We start from the raw sequence: 26,079 nt of genomic DNA on the forward strand, positions 1-26,079 counted from the left end.
ACAGTGCAACTTTGTCAACATTTCATGCACATGAGCTCTGCCCCATCCATTATGTTTGCAAAGGGGGTTTACCCGCCTTAAGAGAGGCAATGAATATGGCACATTTGATTCTGTGAGACAACTTTGCCACATCAGTCATGAAATAATCAACGCATGATCATTGCAGACATACACAGCGCCTCTGGGTGCCTTGCAGGACTAGCTTAACTACTTGAGTTGTAAGTCTTGCAAAGTACCAGGGTAGTGACATGTATTTACTACACAACTCCCCCGTACATCATGTTGCACCGTTTTGTATAGACGGCCCACACATGGTGTTATCAGGTGTGTGCTAAAGGGCACACTTCATGTGGGGCAGCACTAGGGCCGGATTCATGAGAAGTTAGCACTGCCCTTGCATCATTGTGTGACGCATTAGCAGCACAAAATTAATATCAAACGGTGCTCACTTTTCACTACTCAAGTCCAAGGTGCTGCCCCACTGTTGTCCTATTGGCCCCATTGTGTCATTAGGCAAGGCTAGCTATGTAAGGGAGATTGAACATGATTGGGAAGAGAATACTGACAGTTCCATGTTCCAGTTCATGTTCTGTCACAGACAGCATCTACCGCCCCATACTACACACATGTGTAGAGTCTTTTCCACTGGCCTACAACTCCTCATTGACAGTATGAGGCTGCACTGCATCAGCTCCATCTCTGCCTCCTCACTCATTAACCTGCAACACCAGATGCATCCTCTGACCACAGAGCAAGTGTGTCTGTGTTGAGCGCTATTTCTATGCCCATATACTTCTCCCTCACTGGATTGACAATAGTGTACAATGGCAACAATGGAAGGCCACCCACTATTTGCAATGCATACATGTCACAATGCAGTCAATGTGCAGGTAGGTAAACCAACTGCACAGGTCCACAGCCATAGCAAATCCTTAAGTGTGTCTGCCTTGTGATGGCACACACATTTAACTCTGTTCATTGCAGGGTGTGTAATGCAAATCCCCAACGCCTTGCAATACCCACACAATCCTAGGGAAGTAGCGTGTCTGTGAGCAAGATAACGACATAGTTGTTTCCTACATCTGTTGCAGGCAGAAACGCCATTGGTGTGACAATGGTCCTGCCACTGCTACAACCACAGCATATCCCTCAGATAGAAAATACATGATCAAACAGTCCCAGTTGGCAATGGAGGCGTTGTGCCTACAGACAGCTGCATGACAATGCCACATATAAATGTTGTAGGGTGTAGCACCACAGGAGTCTCTGGCCCAGTGCTTGTGTTCAGATTTGTGGCTCTACGTTGATCGTAGTGGTGTGTCTCTTGCACTGATTTCCACTAGGATGACTAGCTCACTCCTCTTAACTAGTTCACACTGAAATTTGTTGTCTGATCTCAGTGACTAGGATTTGACACTAAGCATAGTTTACCATTCATGTCTTACAGGTGGACCATCCCCCTACACTGAAGTGGCGTGGTTTGAAGACCCTGGTGTATCCAGTACGTGTGAGAATATGTGTCCTGTGAAGTAATCCAGGGTTTGGTGTGAGTGAGTCATGTGTGTTGAATACAATGCCAGATATGATAAGCTGCCCAATGATGAGATATCATAGTAGGCTGGATGGTGATATCATGGCCATTTTAAAGAGCCCCAAGCACCACCAGAGGGTCACGTCTTGTGATGCTCGTGGTGCACAATGGCCAGCATTGTGTATACAAGGTGGTGACAAGCCACATGTAGAGCCATAGGTAACTAAGAATGACTGAGTGCAACACTGTGAGAAAATTGGCAGTGGTGCCGTCATTTGTACAACACAGGGATGCGCCATAGTTAATCGTATACAGTGCGCCCATGTGTTGTCTTTTGTGGTGTTGCTAAATTTGCAGCCAAGCCCCAGTGCAGCCACCTTTGTGCCATGGTGCATGGATGGCTGCATTGAGAGGGGGAATACCCTCCTGCGCAAAATAGTAACTCCATATGTGATTTGCCCTTACTCTGCGTGTTGCAGAGTGCAGCATGCATAGAAAGAGCAACAAACAAGGGGTTATGCCAATTTTTCTCCTCATTGCATCCTGCTAACGCCACCACTGGCATGGGTTTAGCCAAATTTGCTCTGACTGACGTGTAAGTAGACTTCAATATCTGGGGCAGCGTGATAAGCTGGAATGGGTGTTGCTGTGGCACAATCACAGCAAAACCCATTGCATTTAGACGTAGTCCAAGATGAACAGATTTGCTCACACCAGAGTCAGTGCCAAATGCAGCACACACCCCCAAGGGGGGGCCTTAGCAATGTGCAATAAGGATGAATACTCTTATGTATCCTCCTATTGGGATCTTTCAATGGCTGATGCATTAGGCAGCACACATCTATTGTATATCCTCTTTCTCGGTTACTGTATTGTGTTGGAAGGTGTCCCTTCCGGCACATAATCAAACTCTCCCTCAACGCAGCCAACAATGCACCATGGGGCAAGGCTCTCTGGATTGATGTATGTAAGAAATATGTGTCCAGGCATAAATGACAACACAGGGGTGTACCATATTGATTCTTAATTGGTGCATCCCAGTATTGTCATGAAAGTGGAGGACTGGGCTGGCAATTGTTCCCCAGCATGGCGCTCTGTCTTTTGCACTCCATGTATGTTTCACTTTTGTGGAATGTCATTGGCTTGCATGCAGGTCAAGGCCCAACGTGTGCTGGCATGGAATTGTGTGTGAAAGGAATAGTCATGGCAGATCCTGTATTGATGGGTGTCTACACCTGGACACATAAATGTAGATGTGATTCACCTATGGATACCAGCTTCCTAGTTAGCAGCCCTCCTAACATATGGTCCACTCCTTGACTCCATGTATGAGTGGTCAGGCCTTGGTGGATGACCAGGACTGTTGAGATGATGGATAGCATGGCCATCCCCGTTAGGCTCAGAGGGAGAGGAATACCAAATTTTTAGGTAGATGTGATGTCCACAGTGTAGGTGACAGTTATGTTGATCAGGCTTGCATGTGTACCTATCAGCTCTGACTCCTTATGGTTACCAACAGCATCCCCCCTCCCAATTACATGTCCAGGTTTTTGGTGATGTATGGTTGGAAATAGACACAGATGAGGAGGAAATCTGGACCTGATTAATGAAAAGTTAGCGCTGCCTTTGCATTATTTTTTTACACAAAAGCAGCACAAACTTACTAAATATACATTTATATTTTGTAAGTTTGCGTCGCTTTATCGTTAAAAATATGATGCAAAGGCGGCGCTGACATTACATTTATCAGGGCCTTTGTCTTTTCTGGCATGTGAGTTGCAGTGCATGTGTAATTAGATGTAGCAGTGTAAGCTAGTAATCTGTACAGACTCCACCCAATACTGACACTGATGGTTGCTTGTCTTCATATTATAGCTGCCAACATGACAAATGAGGAGAGGTGTGAGTTCCAGAAGAGAGCAGTACAGTACTGCTACATCCTGGCAGTGGAGTCTGGGTACAGATGTATGGGTCACCACTTCCGGCCAAAGAAGGCTACAGGGGAATGGCAGGCATTCCCACATGGGGCCCCCACACTGCCTAAAAAGTCTCAGCAAGATTCAGGTGCCTCAACAGCCCACACCACCGGCTGCCATTGCAACACAGTTGCTGCAGGATCTGCAGAGGGACGTGTCCCTTCGTTCTTACACATTTGGACTGATTGGAGGCGGAAGTTAAAGGCAACAACAAGATGTTGAAATACTGCAAAAAGAAGCTAAAAAAGGCAAAAGCCAAACTGTGACTACAATGTGATTTGCCACCTTCCAGTTCAGTCCCCTCCCTTATGATGTTATTAGATATTTTATTGTGGGTTTTAGAATGTTAGTGTTAGGTTAGTGAAGATTTAAAGATTAATTAGGATAAGTGTAGTTGGGGGTGTTTTTTTTTCTTCTTATGTGTTTATTTGTGGGTGGTTGGGTGGGGGGTCATGTTGGGGTATCTATGTGTTTTATTTTAAAAAAATGAGAAAATATATATTTATATATATATATATATATATATATATATATATATATATATATATATATATTTGTTTAGGATTAGTTAGTATATGTGTAGTATGAGTATTTGTGTCCTGCATGTGTCTTGTAACTTAAGGAGGTGGGGGTCCAATGTTTAGAGTGTGGTGTTCAATGTGTAAGTTAAGTTTAGCATAGGGTAGATATCTTTAGTTGTTGGATACATATAGTTAGTATAGGTAAGTTTGAATTACGGTAGGTTTTAGATGTTTTTAGGCTACTGGAATTTATAATAAACATTTTTGCATTCTCCCATACAATTTGTGTAATATGCTTGAGTCTCAGGGTCTTCCCATGAGTGCACAGGGCAAATACGGGGTTGGCCTAGGGATTCCTTCGATTCCTTCCTGCCTTCAAATAGCTCTCGTAACATGTGTGTTACCTATTGACAACTGAGCTGTCACATTGGCAGAAACCTCACATCTAATAGTCCATGCATCTGCCATCCAGTGGACCCACCACTCATGATGACTATGTTTACTTTGTATTGGACAGGTAGGGCTGGTACTTCAGCTGTCAGTGTTGGGGTCCTGTGTAGGTATGTTGGGAACTATGTCACATCTGACAACAGCCTAAATTGGAACTCTATCCTGCAAAATTGACCGGTTGCCATCACTAATGAGGTTAGCTACATCTGTATCACACCAATGAGTTCTTCTGGTACTTCCAGCTGACGATATTGCTCTAGACTTCCTTTACAGCCACAACTGCCGTATATAGGCTCATATTTATATTTTTTGATGCAAAACAGCACAAAAGCTGTTTTGCGTCAAAAAGTATAGCGCAGGCTTGCAGCATTTCAGGGTGCCAGCCAGGCGCCATATTTATGAAATGCCACAAGCCGGTCCAAAGGGTGGGCTACCATAAAAAAAAATGATGTTAGCCGGGTGGGGGTGGCGGTATGGAAGAAGGGGGTTTTGCATTAAAAAATTGTGTTGGGCTGGTTAGAGGCCAAAACAATGCCTCTAACCAGCCTAGCATCATTTTCTGTTGCAAAACCATCCATACCACATGATTCCTTTAATTTAAAAAATAAAATACTTAACTATACTTACCTGGGATGGGATCCCCCATCCTCTGGTGTCCCTCTGGTGTGGGTGGCTTAAAGGGGGCACCTGTGGACCCATTCCATGGTGTTCAACTATGGAAATGGGTCCACAGGTCCCCTAAAGTCTGCAAAGCATTATGGGCTGAGTTACCGTGAATACATTAAACCTTTATCAGAAATAAAGGCCCATATTTATAGTTTTTGTCGCAAACCAGCGTCGGCACTGGTTTGCACCAAAACATTTGCAGCCGGCTAACGCCATTTCTACACACCAGACGGGCGCCTTATTTAAGGATTGACGTTAGCTGCGGGCTGGTCAGAGTAAAAAACAAATGACTCAAACCAGGCAGCGCAGGCATAGGGAAAAATGGGGGTTGTGCGGCAAAAAATGGGGCAAGTCAGGTTTGAGTCAAAAGTCATGGTTCAAACCAGACTTGCGCCATTTTTTGACGCACAACCCACATGGTAATGACTCCTGTCTTAGCAAAGACAGGAGTCATGCCCCCTTGCCCAATGGCCATGCCCAGGGGACTTTTGTCCCCTGGGCATGGCCATTGGGCACAGTGGCATGTAGGGGGGCCCAAGTTAGGCCCCCCCCCTATGCAACTTTAAAAAATAAAAAAATATATACTTGCCTCAGCTTACCTGTACTTACCTGGGATGGGTCACCCCATCCATGGGTGTCCTCCAGGGGTGGGCGAGGGTGGCAGGGGGTGTCCCTGGGGGCAGGAAAGGGCACCTCTGGACCATGGAAGTAGGCCCACATGTCCCTTAACACCTGCCCTCACCCAGGCGTTAAAAAACGGCGCACATCAGCCTGTGCGCCGTATTTTAAGGCCCGCCCCCTCCTGTGCGTCAAAATGATGCGGGAGTATAAATAGGGCGCACAGGCCTTAAAGTCATTTTTTGGATGGGAACGCCTACCTTGCACGTCATTTAGACGCCGAATGTGCGTCTAAATTTTTGACGCACATTCGGTGCAAACGGAGTATAAATATGCCCCAAAGTGTGTTTGTTCATTAGCAGACGGCGCAGTATCACTGGTGGTGGCTAGATTTCCCTGTTGAGCCAACTAAGTCAGTAATGCTTTAGAGCAATTGTCTTTTCAATATCAGGAGTGCGTAGCACGCATTACACATCTTCAGGTCAAGCAGGAATTTCAGAATACTAACAAGGCCCTTACAACACAACCTCCTCTCAGCTGTGAAAAAAAGACAAAAGCTTCAGCTACAAGAGAATTTAAATATTCACTGAATGGTGGAAGAGGCTATGATATTTGGGCCCCCTCTCACCTAGTGTGACCCACAACATTGCCTGAACAGAAAGCGCACATCCTTCAAAATGTTTTGGGGTTGGTCCCATTGCCTAGGATGACCACAGGCTGAATTATGGGCACAAATATATTGTAAAATGAATGCCTTCAAAGCAATATATGGTGAGTTTCCCCGAGTACAGTGAATATTGTAGTATCAGCTCTTCTGCTGTGCCGGGAGAGCCGCTGCATTCCTAGGTTGATTTCATGCGATATAAAGCAAAAACAAAAAAATACAAAACACAGGTACAACACAACTACTTATAATTACTGCTTATGTAAACTAAGGACCAGGTGATAAGCAAACGTAGAAAATAAACTGTGCACGTGCACACAAGTGTTCACTGACAAACACGAGAGGCAGGAAACAAAGAAAAATAGTCTGTCCAAATAACAGAAAAACATTTGAGGCCTAAGTACACTGTACGTGGCCGGTGCTCCTCGGCCAAGTACAGGAAGTGACGTATCGGTAGCCAAACCACTTAGGAGGCAGAGAGTGACACAAGAGTGACACTGCATTCATCCTATTGGAAGTGGCAGGCAGCGGCAGGCAGCGGCAGGCAGGACCAAGGGCCAGATGTAGGAAAGGATTTGCAACTCGCAAACTGCAAAAACTGCCGTTTGCGAGTTGCAAATCGCATTTTCCTATGCAGAAATGCATTCTGCGAGTCGGACCGACTCGCAAAATGCATTTCAGAATCACAAATAGGAAGGGGTGTTCCCTTCCTATTTGCGATTCCTAGTGGTATGCAATACCATTTGCGACCGCATATGCGGTCGCAAATGGTGTTGCAGTTACCATCCACTTCAAGTGGATGGTAACCCACTCGCAAATTGGAAGGGGTCCCCATGGGACCCCTTCCAGTTTGTGACTGGACCCAAAAACATTTTTTCAGGGCAGGGAGTGGTCCAAGGGACCACTCCCTGCCCTGAAAAAATACCGAAACTAAAGGTTTCATTTTTTTTTTTAAGTGCAGCTCGTTTTCCTTTAAGGTAAACGGGCTACACTTAAAAAAAAATAAACTGCTTTATTTAAAGCAGTCACGAACACGGAGGTCTGCTGACTACAGCAGGCCTCCATGTTTGCGAGTGCCCATAGTCGGTATGGGGCCGCAATTTGCGACCCACCTCATTAATATTAATGAGGTGGGTCATTGCGACCCCATACCGACTCGCAGACGGTGTCTGAGACACCGTTCTGCATGACATTTTGCGAGTTGCAAATAGCGAGTCGCTAAGACTCGCTATTTGCAACTCGCAAAATGCTTCTTTAGTACATCTGGCCCCTAATGCCTATACCCCAACAACAGGTCTTTCAGACAGTACATGCGCGCTGTCTAAGCTTGACCCTAAAAAAGTGGGTCTGGATACAAACTTCTGATAAAGTGAAAAAAAAGTTAACCAACCAGGATTAGTCTATTTTCCAAATACATTCTTGCAATTTTCAGAAAATGACTTTAAAAAAAAATGCTTCTTGATTTATATGTTCTTTGGGGTTCGATTCTAAGAAATATGCCGGATTAACTTTTGTATCTTCCTGGTACATCAGAAGGTGAGCAAAGCAGGGGATTCTATTTTACAAAGAGATGTTGAAATGGCTATATTAGAGTCAATTTGCAAATTATTTTCCTATTTCAAAAAGGATTTATAAAAAGTATAACATACAAATGCATATGATTAGAAGAAACAAAAAGGCAGTGAAATGTTCATGCTAAACTTGCACAGTATAAAATCCACCTTCCTCTTAATACGTTTGATTTAAGCATGTGCAAAATTGGAGTGTACTATGAAAGTAAAAACTGCTTGAAGAGCAAAATCACAGCATGTGCAAATGCAAAGCGCAATCTTTAAAAGATTGGCAAGGAATCAGAAATGAAAAGAGAATTACGACCCACAAGGCTCAAATTCCTTAAACAAATTTGCTAAACAGGAGGAAAATATTAGCTTATTTCCTCACTGCAACTGGCATTTTTTGGTTTAGATTTTAAAGAAATAAGTTTAAAATAATTGTTTTGGTAAAAGAACACTCCTTCCTCTGCAAGGTTTTTCCCATGGCAACTTTCTTGCTTGTTACAGACAAAATAGAAATGTTTTGTATTCTACACAAGGAACTCTAGCATCATTTAATACAATGTGAAATTTAAACATCATGCAGTTGAAAACGTTTGTGAATCAATAACAGCTGCTAATTTTGTGATCTATCACATGATCCACTTTTCCCATGTACCTGCATCTTTCAGAAATGAACCACAACAACACTCATTTTGAGTTTGGTAGACGGGAAAGCCTGACTGCAAAACTCTAGACAGGGTGGCCACCCCGTAGTAGCGACCACCCCGCCGGACCTATTAGGTGTTTCCGCCTGTCAGCCTAGCGGTAAATAGGCGGCAGCATTGTTTCCGGCTTGTAATCGAGTCAGCGGCAATGCTGTCGCCTGCAGGGTGCACAAGCACCTTCTCAATGTTCACTGTCTGTACAGCACCCCGGTGGCCCCCTGCACCTGTTCTCTGCCAGCCATTTTGTGGCAGTAATACCACCATGAAAAGGCTGGCGGAGAACGAAGCCGTAATCAGTAGGGCGACACTGCATGCAATGCCGCCCTGGCTGATTGTGATCTCCGCCACTGCCAGCCTGTCGGGATAATGGATCCTGGCGGTGCTGTCGGTACCCTGGTGGTCCAACCAGCAGTGTCTTAATGTGGAAGTCAGACCACCACAGCAGCGGTGGTCCTGACCGCCACAGCGAGGCTGGCGGTCTCAAGACTGCCAGTCTCATAATAACCCCCTTTATGTCCAACCATTGCGTTTCAATTTTTGAGTTTGTTTTTGGATTGTAAACATGTTTGTTTTGTGTTCTTTATATACCATAGAACTGCTTAGTTTAGCATGAGATTTGCACGATTGGGCAAAATTAAGGAACGTAGGGCTAAATGTACAAAGCATTTTTGCTGTCACAAAAGGCCCAACTTGCAGAATTGGCCCGTCTGCGACCATAAAAATGCTTTTTGTAATTTACAAACAATAAATTGCAATTTAGTAACTTGTGACCAAATCACAGTTGGGGTTTGGAAACAAAAGTAGAATTGCTATTTGCAAGGAGCGCATTCAGGGTGTCCCTTCCAAATAGGGAATCTGAATGGTATGTACTAATGTTTTGCGACTGAAATGCAGTCACAAAAAATTTGCACTTGAATGTTGGTGGTAATCCAGTCACAAATGGACTCCTTGGACCCATTCCCCTTTGAAAATGTTTCAAAAATTGCTACACTAAAAAAATGTAAATACAAAATTTCATTTTTGGTTTTTAAAAGCATCCCATCTTTCTATAAGGAAAACGGGTATCACTGAAAACAAATTATTGATTTATTTAAAAGCAACCACAGACACAGTGGTCTGCTGACACCAGCAGGACACCATCCCTATGATGGCAGCAAATTCTAGTGAGTTACAAACTGCAACCAACCTCATTATTATTATCAGCGAGGTAGGTCTATTTACGACCCACTAAGAATTAATAACTTTGAAATCAGGGCCAGATTTTACTTTAGAAGAACTGAAATACACAGTGGCTGGGTATCACTGTGGGCGCACACTTAAAATATCAATGCAAACATCAATTACAATGCAACTTTTATTCTTTTCTGGTTCTCCAAAGGGAAGCCACCTGACACCCCATATTGTGCCGAACTGGCTCAAAGAACAACACCTTTAATATGGTCTCCATTCTTGCAATTTCCAGTACAATGTTCTTCTCCTTTGTGTTAATTCATCCAACACGTTAAGAACCTTTAGCCACACGTTAAAAACCGTTAGCCAACATGTGATTTGTCGAGCTACTGTATCGCTCATGACTTTCTCAAGGCTCAGTGTTCACAAACATCCTGGTGGTAGTATTCAAAATAATTTTTTCAAGTATAAATTATGAGTCATTATCCCAATACCCCATCAGAGAGTGCTCTGTAGCCACGTGTATGTCAGCATCTGAGACCATATTAAAAATGGACATTTGATATAAATATATTGGACCATTTTAATTTGTGTGTCTGAGGGTATTGTTCTTTCACTTAGTACATTAGAAATAGCGATTACCAAACAGCGATTCACAAAATTGCTATTTGGTAATCAAGATTAAATACATCTAGCCCCTAATCATTTTCTTCTCCTCAGTCCCGTCTAACAAAAAGAGGTAATTATACTTATTTCATTGATATCTGCAAAAACTTTCAACCTTCATGACAACATTTTCTCTACGTCTATTATATCCCGTTATCCTCAAATTACCTAGACCTGTTTGCAACACCATCAAGAGCTGTACACAGAGAATAACTACTCATCTCCATTCAAGGCTTTACAGTGTGGAGGATTCATAACTTTCTCCTCCTTCCCAAAGGAGGTGAAAATATACACCAACAAAAACCTGATTTAAAAATATTTGGAGGGCAGTTCACAAAGGTATTAATACGTATGTGAAGTAGCACTACTTCAAGTACTCATAAATGACTTGTTGAACTGGCCTCAAAACAGCTAAAATTGGAATATTAGAGGAATATTCACTCACAATTAGTAAAAATAAAAAGGAATTCACACTTTTATTAATAGACTGTTAAATAATTTGGGGCCAAATCACAAAGGCATTTACACGTTGATGAACTTGTACTCCTGTGGAATTGCTTCACATACTCATAAAAGCCTTTGTTAATTGGAACCTTAATCATGTAATTTTTGTGCTTTAAGTAAAGTAAAGTAAATACTCAAAATACAAAAGTTGAAATGCCATAGACCATCTTTACCCAACGCAAACATAACCAGGTCCTCTCTGCTTTTGCAAAACTGAGACAACTTAAATTTTACACCATGCATACATTTTCTTGGGTTTATGCTCACAGGAGGCTGTGGTCATTTGTTCTGCGTAGTTTATCTTTCACACATATGGAAATCACTGATGTGAATAGCAGCACATTTGCAGACAACAATTTTAAATATTCCAACCTAGCCATCTTTGTATATAGTAAAGAAGAACTTTTCAGAGCATGGTATCAGAATATAATGGTCAGAATACCACACAAATTGTCTTCTAAATATGATTTACAAAAAACTCCCCATTTGGATTTAATAATAGAAAATCTACACCTAATGAGACAGTATTTTGGAAGCAATATTAAGCACTTCGCTGCCAGGCCTTTTCCCCCTCCTGTGCCATGCCTTTTTTTGCCTATTTGGGGCAGTTCGCGCTTAGGCCCGCATAACTTTTTGTCCACATAAGCTAACCAAGCCAAATTTGCGTCCTTTTTTTCCAACATCCTAGGGATTCTGGAGGTACCCAGACTTTGTGGGTTCCCCTGAAAGAGGCCAAGAAATTGGCCAAAATACAGGGAAAATTTAGTTTTTTTCAAAAAAATTGGAAAAAGTGGCTGCAGAAGAAGGCTTGTGGTTTTTCCCCTGAAAATGGCATCAACAAAGGGTTTGCGGTGCTAAACTGAGCAGCTTCCCAGCTTTCAGGAACAGGCAGACTTGAATCAGAAAACCCAATTTTTCAACACAATTTTGGCATTTTTCTGGGACATACCCCATTTTTGCAATTTTTTGTGCTTTCAGCCTCCTTCCAGTCAGTGACAGAAATGGGCATGCAACCAATGCTGGATCCCAGAAACCTAAACATTTCTGAAACCTAGACAAAATTCTGAATTCAGCAAGGGGTCATTTGTGTAGATCCTACAAGGGTTCCTACAGAAAATAACAACTGAAAAAGAAAAATATTGAAATTTAGGTGAAAAAAACATAAATGTTTCTCTACGTTTTACTCTGTAACTTTTCCCTGCAATGTCAGATTATCGAAAGCAATATACCGTTACGTCTGCTGGACTCCTCTGGTTGCGGGGATATATAGGGCTTGTAGGTTCATCAAGAACCCGAGGAACCCAGAGCCAATAAATGAGCTGCACCCTGACGTGCGTTTTCATTCTATAACGGGTATACAGCAATTCATTTGCTGAAATATAAAGAGTAAAAAATTGCTATCAAGAAAACCTTTGTATTTCCAAAAAGGGCACAAGATAAGGTGTTGAGGAGCAGTGGTTATTTGCACATCTCTGAATTCCGGGGTGACCATACTAGCATGTGAATTACAGGGCTTTTCTCAAATAGATGTCTTTTTTACACACTCTCCTATATTTGGAAGGAAAAAATGTAGAGAAAGACAAGGGGCAATAACACTTGTTTTGCTAATCTATGTTCCCCCAAGTCTCCCGATAAAAATGATACCTCACTTGTGTGGGTAGGCCTAGCGCCCGCGACAGGAAACGCCCCAAAGCGCAACGTGGACACATCCAAATTTTTGGAAGACAACAGAGGTGTTTTTTGCGAAGTGCCTACCTGTAGATTTTGGCCTCTAGCTCAGCCGGCACCTAGGGAAAACTACCAATCCTGTGCATTTCTGAAAACTAGAGACCTAGGGGAATCCAAGGAGGGGTGACTTGCGGGGCTCGGACCAGGTTCTGTTACCCAGAATCCTTTGCAAACCTCAAAATTTGGCTAAAAAAAACACATGTTCCTCACATTTCTGTGGCAGAAAGATCTGGAATCTGAGAGGAGCCACAAATTTCCTTTCACCCAGCGTTCCCCCAAGTCTCCCGATAAAAATGATACCTCACTTGTGTGGGTAGGCCTAGCGCCCGCAACAGGAAACGCCCCAAAGCGCATCGTGGACACATCCAAATTTTTGGAAGACAACAGAGGTGATTTTTGTGAAGTGCCTACCTGTAGATTTTGGCCTCTAGCTCAGCCGGCACCTAGGGAAACCTACCAAACCTGTGCATTTCTGAAAACTAGAGACCTAGGGGAATCCAAGGAGGGGTGACTTGCGGGGCTCGGACCAGGTTCTGTTACCCAGAATCCTTTGCAAACCTCAAAATTTGGCTAAAAAAACACATGTTCCTCACATTTCTGTGTCTGAAAGTTCTGGAATCTGAGAGGAGCCACAAATTTCCTTCCACCCAGCGTTGCCCCAAGTCTCCCGATAAAAATGATACCTCACTTGTGTGGGTAGGCCTAGTGCCGGCGACAGGAAACACCCCAAAGCGCAACGTGGACACATCCTAAATTTTGGAAAAAAACAGAGGTGTTTTTTGCGAAGTGCCTACCTGTAGAGTTTGGCCTCTAGCTCAGCCGGCACCTAGGGAAACCTACCAAACCTGTGCATTTCTGAAAACTAGAGACCTAGGGGAATCCAAGGAGGGGTGACTTGCGGGGCTTGGACCAGGTTCTGTTACCCAGAATCCTTTGCAAACCTCAAAATTTGGCTAAAAAAACACATGTTCCTCACATTTCGGTGACAGAAAGTTCTGGAATCTAAGAGGAGCCACAAATTTCCTTCCACCCAGCGTTCCCCCAAGTCTCCCGATAAAAATGATACCTCACTTGTGTGGGTAGGCCTAGCGCCCGCGACAGGAAATGGCCCAAAACACAACCTGGACACATCACATTTTTTCATAGAAAACAGGGCCTACCTGTGGATTTTGGCCTCTAGCTCAGCCGGCACCTGGGGAAACCTAGCAAACCAGCGCATTTATGAAAACTAGAAACCCAGGGGAATCCAAGATGGGGTGAATTGTGGGGCTCTGACCAGGTTCTGTTACCCAGAATCCTTTGCAAACCTGAAAATTTGGCTAAAAAAACATGTTTTCCTCACATTTCAGTGACAGAAAGTTCTGGAATCTGAGAGGAGCCACAAATTTCCCTCCACCTAGCGTTCCCCCAAGTCTCCCGATAAAAATGATACCTCACTGGTGTGGGTAGGCCTAGCGCCCGCGACAGGAAATGGCCCAAAACACAACGTGGACACATCACATTTTTTCATAGAAAACAGTGCCTACCTGTGGATTTTGGCCTCTAGCTCAGCCGGGCCCAGGGGGGGCAGAAATGGCCTAAAATAAATTTGTCCCCCACCCCCCAACCCCCCTGACCCCCGGGAGCGACCCTTGCCTATGGGGTCGCCCCCCCCCCCCCTTGCGTGACATTGGTGCCAAAAAAAAAATCCCCGGTGCCTAGTGGTTTCTGCCCCCCTTGGGGCAGATTGACCTACAATCGGCCAATCTGCCCCCAAGGGGGGCAGAAATGGTCTAAATACAATTTGCCCCCCAGGGGAGCGACCCTTGCCTAATGGGTCGCTCCCCATCTCTACAAAAACAAACAAACAAACAAAAAAAAACCACAAAAAAAACAATTTGCCCTGGTGCCTAGAGGTTTCTGCCCCCCCGGGGGCAGATCGGCCTAATACCAATAGGCCGATCTGCCCCCAGGGGGGGCAGAAATGGCCTAAAATAAATTTGCCCCCCCAACCCCCCCGGGGAGCGACCCTTGCCTGCAAGGTCGCTCCCCTTGCGTGACTGCGCAAAAAAAAGATCCCTGGTGCCTAGTGGTTTCTGCCCCCCTTGGGGGCAGATTGACCTACAATCGGCCAATCTGCCTCCAAGGGGGGCAGAAATGGTCTAAATACAATTTGCCCCCCAGGGGAGCGACCCTTGCCTAATGCGTCGCTCCCCATCTCTAAAAAAACAAACAAAAAAAAAAAAAAAAACACAAAAAAAAATTTGCCCTGGCGCCTAAAGGTTTCTGCCCCCCCCCGGGGGCAGATCGGCCTAATACCAATAGGCCGATCTGCCCCCAGGGGGGCAGAAATGGCCTAAAATAAATTTGCCCCCCCACCCCCCCGGGGAGCGACCCTTGCCTGCAAGGTCGCTCCCCTTGCGTGACGGCGCAAAAAAAAGATCCCTGGTGCCTAGTGGTTTCTGCCCCCATTGGGGGCAGATTGACCTACAATCGGCCAATCTGCCCCCAAAGGGGGCAGAAATGGTCTAAATACAATTTGCCCCCCAGGGGAGCGGCCCTTGCCTAATGCGTCGCTCCCCATCTCTAAAAAAACAAACAAACAAAAAAAAAACACAAAAAAACTATTTGCCCAGGCGCCTAGAGGTTTCTGCCCCCCCTGTGGGCAGATCGGCCTAATACCAATAGGCCGATCTGCCCCCAGGGGGGGCAGAAATGGCCTAAAATAAATTTGCCCCCCTCACCCCCCCCCCCGGGGAGCGACCCTTGCCTACAAGGTCGCTCCCCTTGCGTGACGGCGCAAAAAAAAGATCCCTGGTGCCTAGTGGTTTCTGCCCCCCTTGGGGGCAGATTGACCTACAATCGGCCAATCTGCCCCCAAGGGGGCCAGAAATGGTCTAAATACAATTTGCCCCTCCAGGGGAGCGACCCTTGCCTAAGGGGACGCTCCCCATCTGTAAAACACAACAACAACAAAAATCCCTGGTGCCTAGTGGTTTCTGCCCCCCGTGGGGGCAGATCGGCCTAATAAAAATAGGCTGATCTGCCCCCATGGGGGGCAGAAATGGCCTAAAATAAATTTGCCCCCCAAGGGAACGACCCTTGCCTAAGGGGTCGCTCCCCTTACGTGAAAAACAAACAAACAAAAAAAACTCCCTGGTGTCTAGTGGTTTCTGCCCCCCTTGGGGGCAGATTGGCCTCATAAAAATAAGCCAATCTGCCCCCAAAGGGGGCAGAAATGGCCTAAATATAATTTTCCCCTATGGGAGCGACCCTTGCCTAAGGGGTCGCATCCCACACCTAAAAAACAAAAGAAAACAAATAAAAAAACAAACCAAAAAAAAGTATCCCTGGTGTCTAGAGGTTTCTTCCCCCACTGGGGGCAGATCGGCCTAATAATAGGCCGATCTGCCCCCAGGGGGGGCAGAAAAGGCCTTAAAAAAAAATGACCCCCTGGGAGCGACCCTTGCCCAAGGGGTCTCTCCCTTCTGTCAATTTCATAGAAAAAAAAAAAATCCCTGGTGTCTAGTGGGGTTTCAAAAGCCGGATTGCAAGCAATCCGGCTTTTGAAACCCTCGGAGAGACTTCAAAGGGAAGGAAATACATTTCCTTCCCTTTGAAGCCCCTCCGGGCCTCCCCCACGTGATCGAAAGAGAAATGCTGAGCATGATGGGGGAGGTTGTGTGATTGTCAGCGCGCGCTCGCGCGCTGACGTCACAGGGGGGGTGGGGGGGCTCGGGGGTTGAAGGGGAAGGGATTGCCCTGTCAGCCCTGACCTAGGGGGGTGGGGGGGCGGCCCTCGGGAGGAGCGCTAGAGCTTCTCCCGAGGGCAGCATTCAGGACGTAATGGTTACGTCCATGGCGCCACACGGGCGCTGCCATGGACGTAACCATTACGTCCGTGGCGGGGAAGGGGTTAAGGGCACAATGCGCCTAATTCAAAAGTGCATTTTGCAGTAGGTATAGTAGTACTACAGTAGTACTGCTTACTACAAAATGCAGTTCACAAACCTGCTGGTGTAATTCTTCACCTCCGCCTTCCCTATCTAATCGCTGGGGAGATCCTCACACATGTTAATTTGCTACTTAGAAGTAAATGTAGGAGGGACCGGGGGAGTGGCTAGGAAACGGGGCACACTTACTACTAAATGGGGGAGATTTAGGGGGGATTAAGGAGCAGTCTAGTGACTGTTATGGAGGGGGTTGAGTAGGAAAGTGCACCCACCCAGAGATGACTGAGCCCATTCCTATTCTCAAATTGCACTCCTATAGTTACTACAGTCACAACAGACCCAGTCCACTAGTAAATGTACAGCTCAGAGCTGGATTAAGTCCAATACTGGACACTGGGACAGAGACCAAACCTATGGTAAAGTGTAGGGAACTTCTAAAATGTTAATTAAACTTGAGAAAATTTAATTTTTATGATATATATTTGTTTTAAATGTAGAACAAAATACAAAAAAGCGCTACAGCATTATTGACCTAATTTGAATGAATGTATTATATTTAACTATATTAGAATAAGTAAAATTATTTTTCTAAAGTTTGCATAAAAAACCTAGTAACAGTAAAAAAATATATGTATATTTCTATTACGTACTGCTAATTATTAAAAGTGATGTATAAAAAAGTAAAAAAAATGTAATGATATTTTAATAATTTACTTCACTTTAGTAATTCACAAAAATGAAATACTAAATATACTAAAATAGTTTACATTTATATAATAAATTAGATTTTTTACTTTTTAGATGATTTTCCACAGTCAATTAAATGTATGTAAATAGTTTTAGACAGTTCAAATAAATTATTTTAATATAACATTAAGGGCCCGATTATGACATTGGTGGTCTGAGGACTGCGCCTGCGGCAGTCCGACCGCCACATTACGAGGTTGGCGGGCAGACCCCCCCAAGTTACCGCCGTCCCTGCCGGGATCTTCGATCCTGACGGGCTGATGGTGGGTGCAGGTTGTAATCAGCTAGAGTGGCGCTGAACGCAGCACCGCCCTGCTGATTATAATCTTGTACTCTGCCAGCCTTTTCATGGCAGTACCACTGCCATGAAAAGGCTGGCTGAGAACATGAGGGTGCTGGTGCCCCCTGCGTATGGGTCAATTATGAGCCGGCGACAATGCTGCTGCCACTTTCCCGCTGGGCTGACTGGCAGAAACCTTGGTTTGCACTGGTCAGCCCAGCGGGAGAGTCTTAATGAAGCCGGCAGAGAGGTCACAAGCATGGCGGCACCCACCTCGTCGGGAATTTGGTGGATGGGTGTTCTTGTCTGCCAAATTCGTAATAGGGCCCTAATTTCTATGGAGTTCAATTTTAAGTCATTGCTTCCATTACTACACTTTTGAGTAACTTGAAACTGTTAACTGGCAAAGAGCAAAACTTTGTAAAGTTACTCAAAGGTGTAAGAGTAAACATACACTTCTGAATCATTCACAAGTGTAATTTACCTTTGTGAACAGCCCCAAATATTTATCTCAGACAATATTTAGGTATGTAGTATTGTGACATTTAAACCCTTTTGAAGAGGTGTACCTAGAGTTAAGAAGTGATTAAATACTAAAATCTATCCATAGAAGTCTGTGAGAAACTGAGTTGTTGGTTGAGTGGGGTAGAAACCCCGCAAAAGCAACAGCCACAATCCTTTTCAAGGTGAACCACAAAAAGTCACTAAATTATATTGTGATTAACTCTCTGATAACTGGGCACAAAAGCAGTCATGCTAAACTCAGAGGTAATGTGTAAAGTATTTATGCAGCACACAACAGCAACAAAGTGAAAACACACCACAAGAAAAATCCTACACCAATTTAAGAAAAATAAAGTACATTTAAAAAAATAATTGACATCGAAGTGAAGAAAATCCAATTAGCAGAATGGATTTATATGTTGTTAGAATTTAAGGTAAAAATGGTGCCTAAAATGTCAAAGAACCAACTGCAGACATGTAGTCGGTCCAGACCGGGGTAAAGTTGAAAAATATGGCCGTACAAGATAGTGTGCAGGTGAGATACAAGGAGCTGATAGGGCCTATTCAGCACCTACCTTCGGACTCGGATAAAATTTTGCTGAAAAATATCTTAGAAGGAAAAGTCCAGCAGGACAAGGCACCAGGTAGTGTCTGAGGAGGAGGCATTGTCATTGTGGAGCCTCTGGATGAAGTTGTGCTGAAGACATCTATGTCCTGAGTTGGTCTCTTTTTTTGGAAGTCCCAAATTTCCAGTGGGATAAATCCACAGGCTGCAGCTGATGAGGGGCCTAAAAGGCCAGTTTCCCCTTCTGTGAAGAACCGATGAACAGGATTTGCTGCTGTGGAGAAGAACGTAGCAGGAGATGCTGCAAAGTCGGGCTCACCAATTATGCACCTTAGGCGGATAACCTTCACTTGATTCTCAGAGCACTTTTTAGCTGAAGTTTTAGATTTTGGCTATCTGGGAACCTTTGGCACCTCTAATAAGGGTCCAGGACTGGGGAGGCACCACTTGGTGAATCAGAAGTCGCTTAGGCTGGGTTCACGTGCCGATTCTAGGGGTTGGATCCTTTTCTGTCCCTGAGGCTCTGGTGATCAAGAGGCCAGCCAATCAGCCCTTGGAATCACTCTTGTTCAAGTGATAAAACAGGGCTCAAGCAGCAGGGCAGACCTCTGAGGGCTTAAGGAATGCTTCAGGCAGCAGAACCGTCCTTCCAAGGACAGCAAAGCAATGTTCTGAAGAACACAGCAGGTCACAGCAGCAGGCAGTCCTCAGAGAGTCTGTCTGCACATCCAGAAAGTGAACTGAAGAGAGGATCTGAAGGTCCTATTTTTATACTTGGTGCCTTTTTTGAAGTAAGAGAAGTTTCCTAAGATTTCCTTTGAAGTACTTGGAATTTCCTGCCTCCCTGCCATCGCTCCAGCTGGCTGCAGGCACAATGGTCTAGTGAAGCTCTTTGTGTGAAGGCAAGGCACAGCCTACTGACTTGCAAGTGGGGCTATGCCCAGCTCCACCTCCCCCCCACCTCTCATGCTGCTAGTGATGGCCTAACCAGGAATACCTGATCTCTCTATTGTGTGGCTGTCTGGGAGGAATGTACAAAGCCCAACCGTGAACTACACCAATTCATATGACCCGGGAACAGGCTGCAAGCTTCAAATAGGGCAGAAAAAGGTAAACTTTCTAAAAGTGGCATCTTCAAAACTGTGACTTAATACCCAACCTTACCATTAAAGAGGATTTTAAATTACAAGCCTTAACTGGAAGTGAGAAAAGCAGCCCAGCTTATGTAGTCTTTCTCCCGCGGGCCTCACAAATCGTCTCCTCCCCAAATGTCTAAAAGCACATGTAGTAAGAGCTCCTGTGGCACGCATGCTCTGGCCAAGTAGGCAGAATTGGCTTTCAGTATATTTTCCACTAAATCAAACGTCAAACCTAGTGGCTTTGTCAGGACCAGTTTATATAGTTCCCACACATGGTGGGGAGCTAATATCTTAGTACTGAGCAATTTACAATGTATTTAAGTGGAAGTTATGAAATTTAATGAACGTCAGAGACCAAACCAGGGGTAAGGTGAACCTGGAAACGGAAGACACTAAAAAAGCACAGTGATGATGATAATGGAAAGATATTTATTAAGCACAGGCATGACGTAGAAGTCCATCTCTGAGCTGGCAAACACAGAAATTAAATCAACACAGAAATAGGAGAAGAAAATGGGAAAAAACTCTCAAAATGAACAACTAAATGTTAGCTGTTTCAACCATGCTGTTGACTACTTTAAAACTTTGAAGTCCTTAGTCTTCCTATGAGATTTGATTTCAGTATTTCACTGTATACTCTAGATTAAACATCTTCTTTAAACAAGTTAATTTATATTTACACATATAGAGTATAATTACCAGGGAAGAACTAGTTCCTATTCTTAGAGCGTGTAAAAAACGGAAACTACATGGGGATGCTTACAAAGGCATGATGTGTGTTGCTGGTTCCTGCAACTAACTCACTTACAACTGAGAAATAGTAGGTATTGTTTTTGGAAACCTAGTGGATCAGCATTAAAAATGGCTACAAATTAGAAAATTCAAGGCCGACATGGCAGTTCAAAATTCTATCCCATTGCTCACTGCAGAAATTTCACATTAATTGTATAACATTAGTAATTTCACTGGGATCACAGCGAAATGTATCTACATTTGATGTGATGGTAAAATTTGATATATTTTTTATTCATTATTACTAGCAGAAGAAAGCAATCCAGCTATGTTAAATTAAAGGAATCTGCAGAGCTCCGCTGTCTGTTCAGTATCATCTTCTGTGGATGATACTTTCACATATAATAATATTCTCACTGACAGTCTGCCTATTGATTGTGCCCTAATGTTACTAACAAATCCTACTATCTTACTAAATTCCTATTTTGACAAACTTTATTCCAGAAAAGAATCTTACAGCAACCATACATGACTATCTGATGTGATTTCTAGAAAGTAATCGCACTACTATTTTTTTTGTGCATTTCACTGTTTGAGACAACCTAAATGTGATGCAGCTGTGACTCCTACCTTTAACATTCCATCCCATGGCCAAATATTGCAACAGGCCAAGACCATCAAAGCACCTTTCTTTCATTTAATAAAGGAAAATAGACAAAATATAAAACATATATTTGTGATAACGTTCAAAAGGTCCCGGTAACATTCTCATTCATTTCTGAAGTGATACTTTACTTTCCATTATCTTTCCCCACCACTGAACATAACATTTTCATTTTCACATTCTTCTCCATTCTCAATGATGTTGACAACTCTGTACTTATTACATTGGATACCAACTTCCAACAGCACACACCCCTTCCTAACCTTAACCAAGCTCACCTGCTGTGGAAATTGTGAATCACCAGCATAGGCAAACTTCAGCGTTTTCAACTTTACTACATCTACCACCAGGAACCTCACATCTCTAACACCATTCGAATAATGTCCTTCTACCTTCCTTTCCCTTCAAACTTCTCATCCAATAGGTGCAATTCCCTGATTCATTGGCATCACTCCTATCCCCCTTTCTTCCAGTAACAAACTGCTTAGTCTCATTCCGCTGGTCCACAAACAATACAATATCATATAGCCTGTTTCCAGTCCCATGTGGCCACATTGCTTCTGGATGCAGCCACATACACCTGGAAATGGTCTAATTGTTCCCAGGGAATGTTTGCTCCCTGGGTACAGGCAGTAAATTACTACATGGCTACAGTTTACAAGGTACACATAAACACACATACTAGCTGATTGCTGCATTAAAGGAGGTAGGTAAAACATCTTTCCTCCCAAGAATTACCGTGTTAAGATCTGAGTTGATTTTGACATCCAAGGTAAAAAAGTGTGCATCACTGTGTAACCCTAAGCTGCCTCAAGCACCTCAACTGCTCAGCAACAGCACGCATATTTTTACGTATTAAGGTCTTATGAAAGATAGCTCTGAACAACACGTTTCCTGTCTCAATAGGCCACTCCCCCATAGAGTTCATCATCACAAAACAGATACAAACTAGTTCAAAATGAGCAAGCCTCTGATTCTGAAATGGCAAATATCTCCTGTTTTACACACGGTTCTGTACCACAAGTGCCAGTCTTTGTTTGTCTGTTCCAAGACAGGCTCCACATGCAATACTCGCCCCACACTCCACTCCATTTATTTTTGCTCCATTGCAATTGGAGTCCCTACTCAAATTAACTTTAAACCTTAGACCAGCAATAATATGGCCACTATCTTTTCCAGAGCAAAAGTGGGCAATAAATATACCATAAATGGGATCGATAGGACAGTTGGGATAAACCATAAGAAATATCTCTTCTTTAGACTGGCCAACTGGGTACCTCCACTCCTGGTCCTAATCAGTCCTGCAACAGACAGACATGTTTCTAATTACTGAACCCACGCTAACTCAGTATTGTGCATATGTCTGTAGTTGTCCTACCTACATAGTTTAAGCTACAATCTCAAAGAATTTGATAGACCACATTTGTTGGCTCTTAAATCCTATTTTAAATTCCCATACTAAAACTTTTTTAGCTTTGATTGTGACAACAAAGACATTGGAGTAACCACATTTTCAATGACCCCACTATTAGTGGCAATTTCTATTCTATAGCAATGATCATATTCTATGGTGACAACAGATACGTGTGAAGAGAAAAATCTTTGCTATAAACATCATAACTCGTTTGAACTTGGTGCTGCATTTGATGCTAATGTAGAGCTCTGAGTGGTGTGGCTCAATCTGCTCAAGTTAGCACACATTTTTGCAGATGAAGAATTGTGATTTCTGTGAAACAACTCAGATCATGCAGCTGATGTGAACATTTCACTCAGTATTGGTGTGTCGTTATCAATAAACGTATTTAGAAAAACAACCCAGAAAAGGGAAAACCGCGACAGAAAAAAAGTTTTTAGTTAGAAAAACCCTCACCCACCAGGGTTACCTCGTGGTGGCATGCTTCATCATTGGGTTTAAACACTGAAAATTTTCCCTGCAGAGCACAGACACTGATGGGTAGTATTTAATTTAATTTAATTGGTATATATCATATTAAACTAGTAACATCATCCAGAGGGGGGTATTTTTAACTTACCAAAACCCCACCTCTCCTATCCTTTTCCAGCATCCACATCGCTGATACCAAAAGTGCTCCCACGTATTCCGTCGGTCGCAGCATGCCTCATTCTGCAGCAGAACGGGAAGGAACCCAATGATGAAGCATGCCACCAAGGGGTAACCCTGGTGGGTGAGGGTTTTTCTAACAAAAAAACTTTTTTTCTGTGGAAGTTTCCCCCTTCTGAGTTGGGTCTCTAAATATGTTTACTGACGCTTCAAGGAGGATAGACCCTCCCCTTTGACCCTCCTTCTCCCCCTTTGTTTAGCAGTGTTGTTATCAAGTCATTCTTCCTCAAGTAATAATATAATTTTACTACTGGTCTGTATCCATAACCGATGGAATACTAATTAGTGTTGACTAGCAGACTGTGGCTGTACCATTGTCTAATTGTTAATTTCTTTGATATTACAGAACACTGGTAGCCCAATGTTTCAATTATTAAGCAATGAGTTGTAAGAACATAACTAAATATGTTTTAGGAGATTTATATATTAATTTATAAGTACTGAGTCAGATAATGTATGACATCATGTATGTTTTAAAGGAGTGAATCAGATATCTCAGACAATTTTTGGTGAATTTCGAAGGCATATTATAAATGTGTGTCTCTAAAAATAAATATTTTGTATTCTATCAAATTTGTCTAGTAAATCACCTCAGAAAGAGACACTGATAGGTACTGTGATCACTGTCCAGCGCTGTCTCATGCTGCCACCAAGCAGGAGGCCCACTGATTTAGTGGGGATTGGTCCAAGTGTTTCAACTTCAGTTTTTCCTTTTGATCACCCGCCTCCCATCTTTTTACTACAACCCTTATGTGTTGACCTACAAAAGCACATTGACACGGAAGAGGAAGTATGACTTCTCTGCATACTGATCAAGGGACTTTCCTTTGCAAAACAGACAATGATTCACATAATGTTCTCAGAACAAGCAGTAACCTCCTCTTACTAGTATGTGCATTGACAGTAACATTTCAATGATATCCCTGTAAGGTAGTTGTATATTTTTAAACTAAGTGAAATGGTTTATATTATTTTTTACAAACATTGGGGGCACTGGGATGCAGTGTCTGAATTGCCTCCTGTCTTTGCCTTGGATAAAACTTATCCTTAACATGGGAATAATTTATTTGTTTTAATACTGTACTTGTTGAAAGCAAATATGCTCAGGGGATAATGTACATTTTTATGGAAAAAAGTGCTACATGGACAGAAGTTGATATAGCTATACGAAATGTAATAATGTTTTCCAAACCCATTACTTAAAATTGGAATTAGTGCTAAGACTCTTGGGCACTATAACAAGCTGGTCACAAAACAAATTATTTCACTTCTAATACCATGGATATTTTAATCGCACACTTTCTACATCTTGCATGGCCTTGTGCTTCTATAGTACTAATGAAAATGACCATCAGTTGTCCCAGCTGCGCCTCTTTTAATGTTTTTATTCTAAACTAATTTCAGAGCGATGTATTTTTTCTATCAATAGGCAAAGCAAGGACAAAATGTCCATAGAACAAGAAAACCAGGAACAACATAGGCAACTGCTTTGGCTTCAGTGTAACAATTAAAGCAACCAAACATGCATTAATTCTGTTTCTCTTTTCAAACTGCATCTTTCTATGTCTCCTATGTTTCTGCTCTCTTTTTTAATTCCCCAGTCCTGGGATGCGTCTTAGCATCACTACCACCTCAAGAGTGGAGAATAAAAACTGCAACACAGTGAAATTCCACAGTCTGCACAATCATTTGCAGGAGATAAACGATTCCTACAGGACATTGTGTATTTTTATGTACAAATGCCAAAAATGCAAAGGCTGTTATTTCAAAAAATAATATTAGTGCAATGCAGGTCTACAATTTATTATATTAACATCTTCCAATATTAGATAACATATTAGTATGCCAGTGAAAAGCTGTTCCAGGAGCAGATCCCTGATGCTGACTTGTGCCATGCAATGTGACAGGTAAAGTAGAAACTCACTGCATTAAGAACATGACTGCATTAGTGAGTTCCTACACCTCAGAACAGAGCAATCTCACTCACCACTCTCAACAGTCTCTTAGCTGCTAGCTTATGATGGGTTGAAAATTCCCAAAAGGGTGGTGCAGTCCCGCTTTTCTGGGGCAGATGTGTAACACTGCTTTTGGGGATTCAAATTACTTTTCACCCAGACGAGTTATAAGCTCCTCCTTCCCATTGCTCCAGAGGGTGCAATTAATGCACAATCACCCCTCCCATCCCCGTTGCATAGTGTACATGTACACAGGAAGACTACCCCCAGTGCATAGTGTGTAATTGTAGTATATTCCTAAAGGATTTAGAATATCGCTCATGTGTATGGCGAACACCACACGCACGTGAAAGAAATGCCCCTCAAGGAATAGTTGGGCATCTTTATGAATTCTTGCAGTGCATTCTAATGTGTATACATTTTTTTTTAAAGTGCCTTAATTCTGCGGGAATTGTGTAATTTTGTTAAATGCAATTACTAAATAAGTCATAGACGTCTGTGACTGGAATATTTAAGACATTGCCTCCAAGTAACCAGAAGGTAACACAGTATTTGCTGTAACATCCGCTACGCAACTGTGATACTTCTCATGAACTTCACATCTAATACGGACTACTCATGTGTGTCGGGTCTACAAACGGAACAAAAAACCTGAGAGCAGTCTACTCTCCCTTAGAAATTCCTA

The 26,079-nt window shown here is 43.1% G+C and overlaps 1 protein-coding gene across 9 annotated transcripts in view; it reads right to left on the reverse strand.

Annotated features, from left to right (window-relative positions):
• Positions 1 to 26,079, reverse strand: part of SYK (spleen associated tyrosine kinase) — a 596,672-nt gene that overhangs the window by 529,994 nt on the left and 40,599 nt on the right. The gene's annotated exons all lie outside the window — the stretch shown is intronic.

The sequence above is a fragment of the Pleurodeles waltl genome, chromosome 1_1 (assembly GCF_031143425.1).
Source record: "Pleurodeles waltl isolate 20211129_DDA chromosome 1_1, aPleWal1.hap1.20221129, whole genome shotgun sequence".
NCBI lineage: Eukaryota > Metazoa > Chordata > Amphibia > Caudata > Salamandridae > Pleurodeles > Pleurodeles waltl.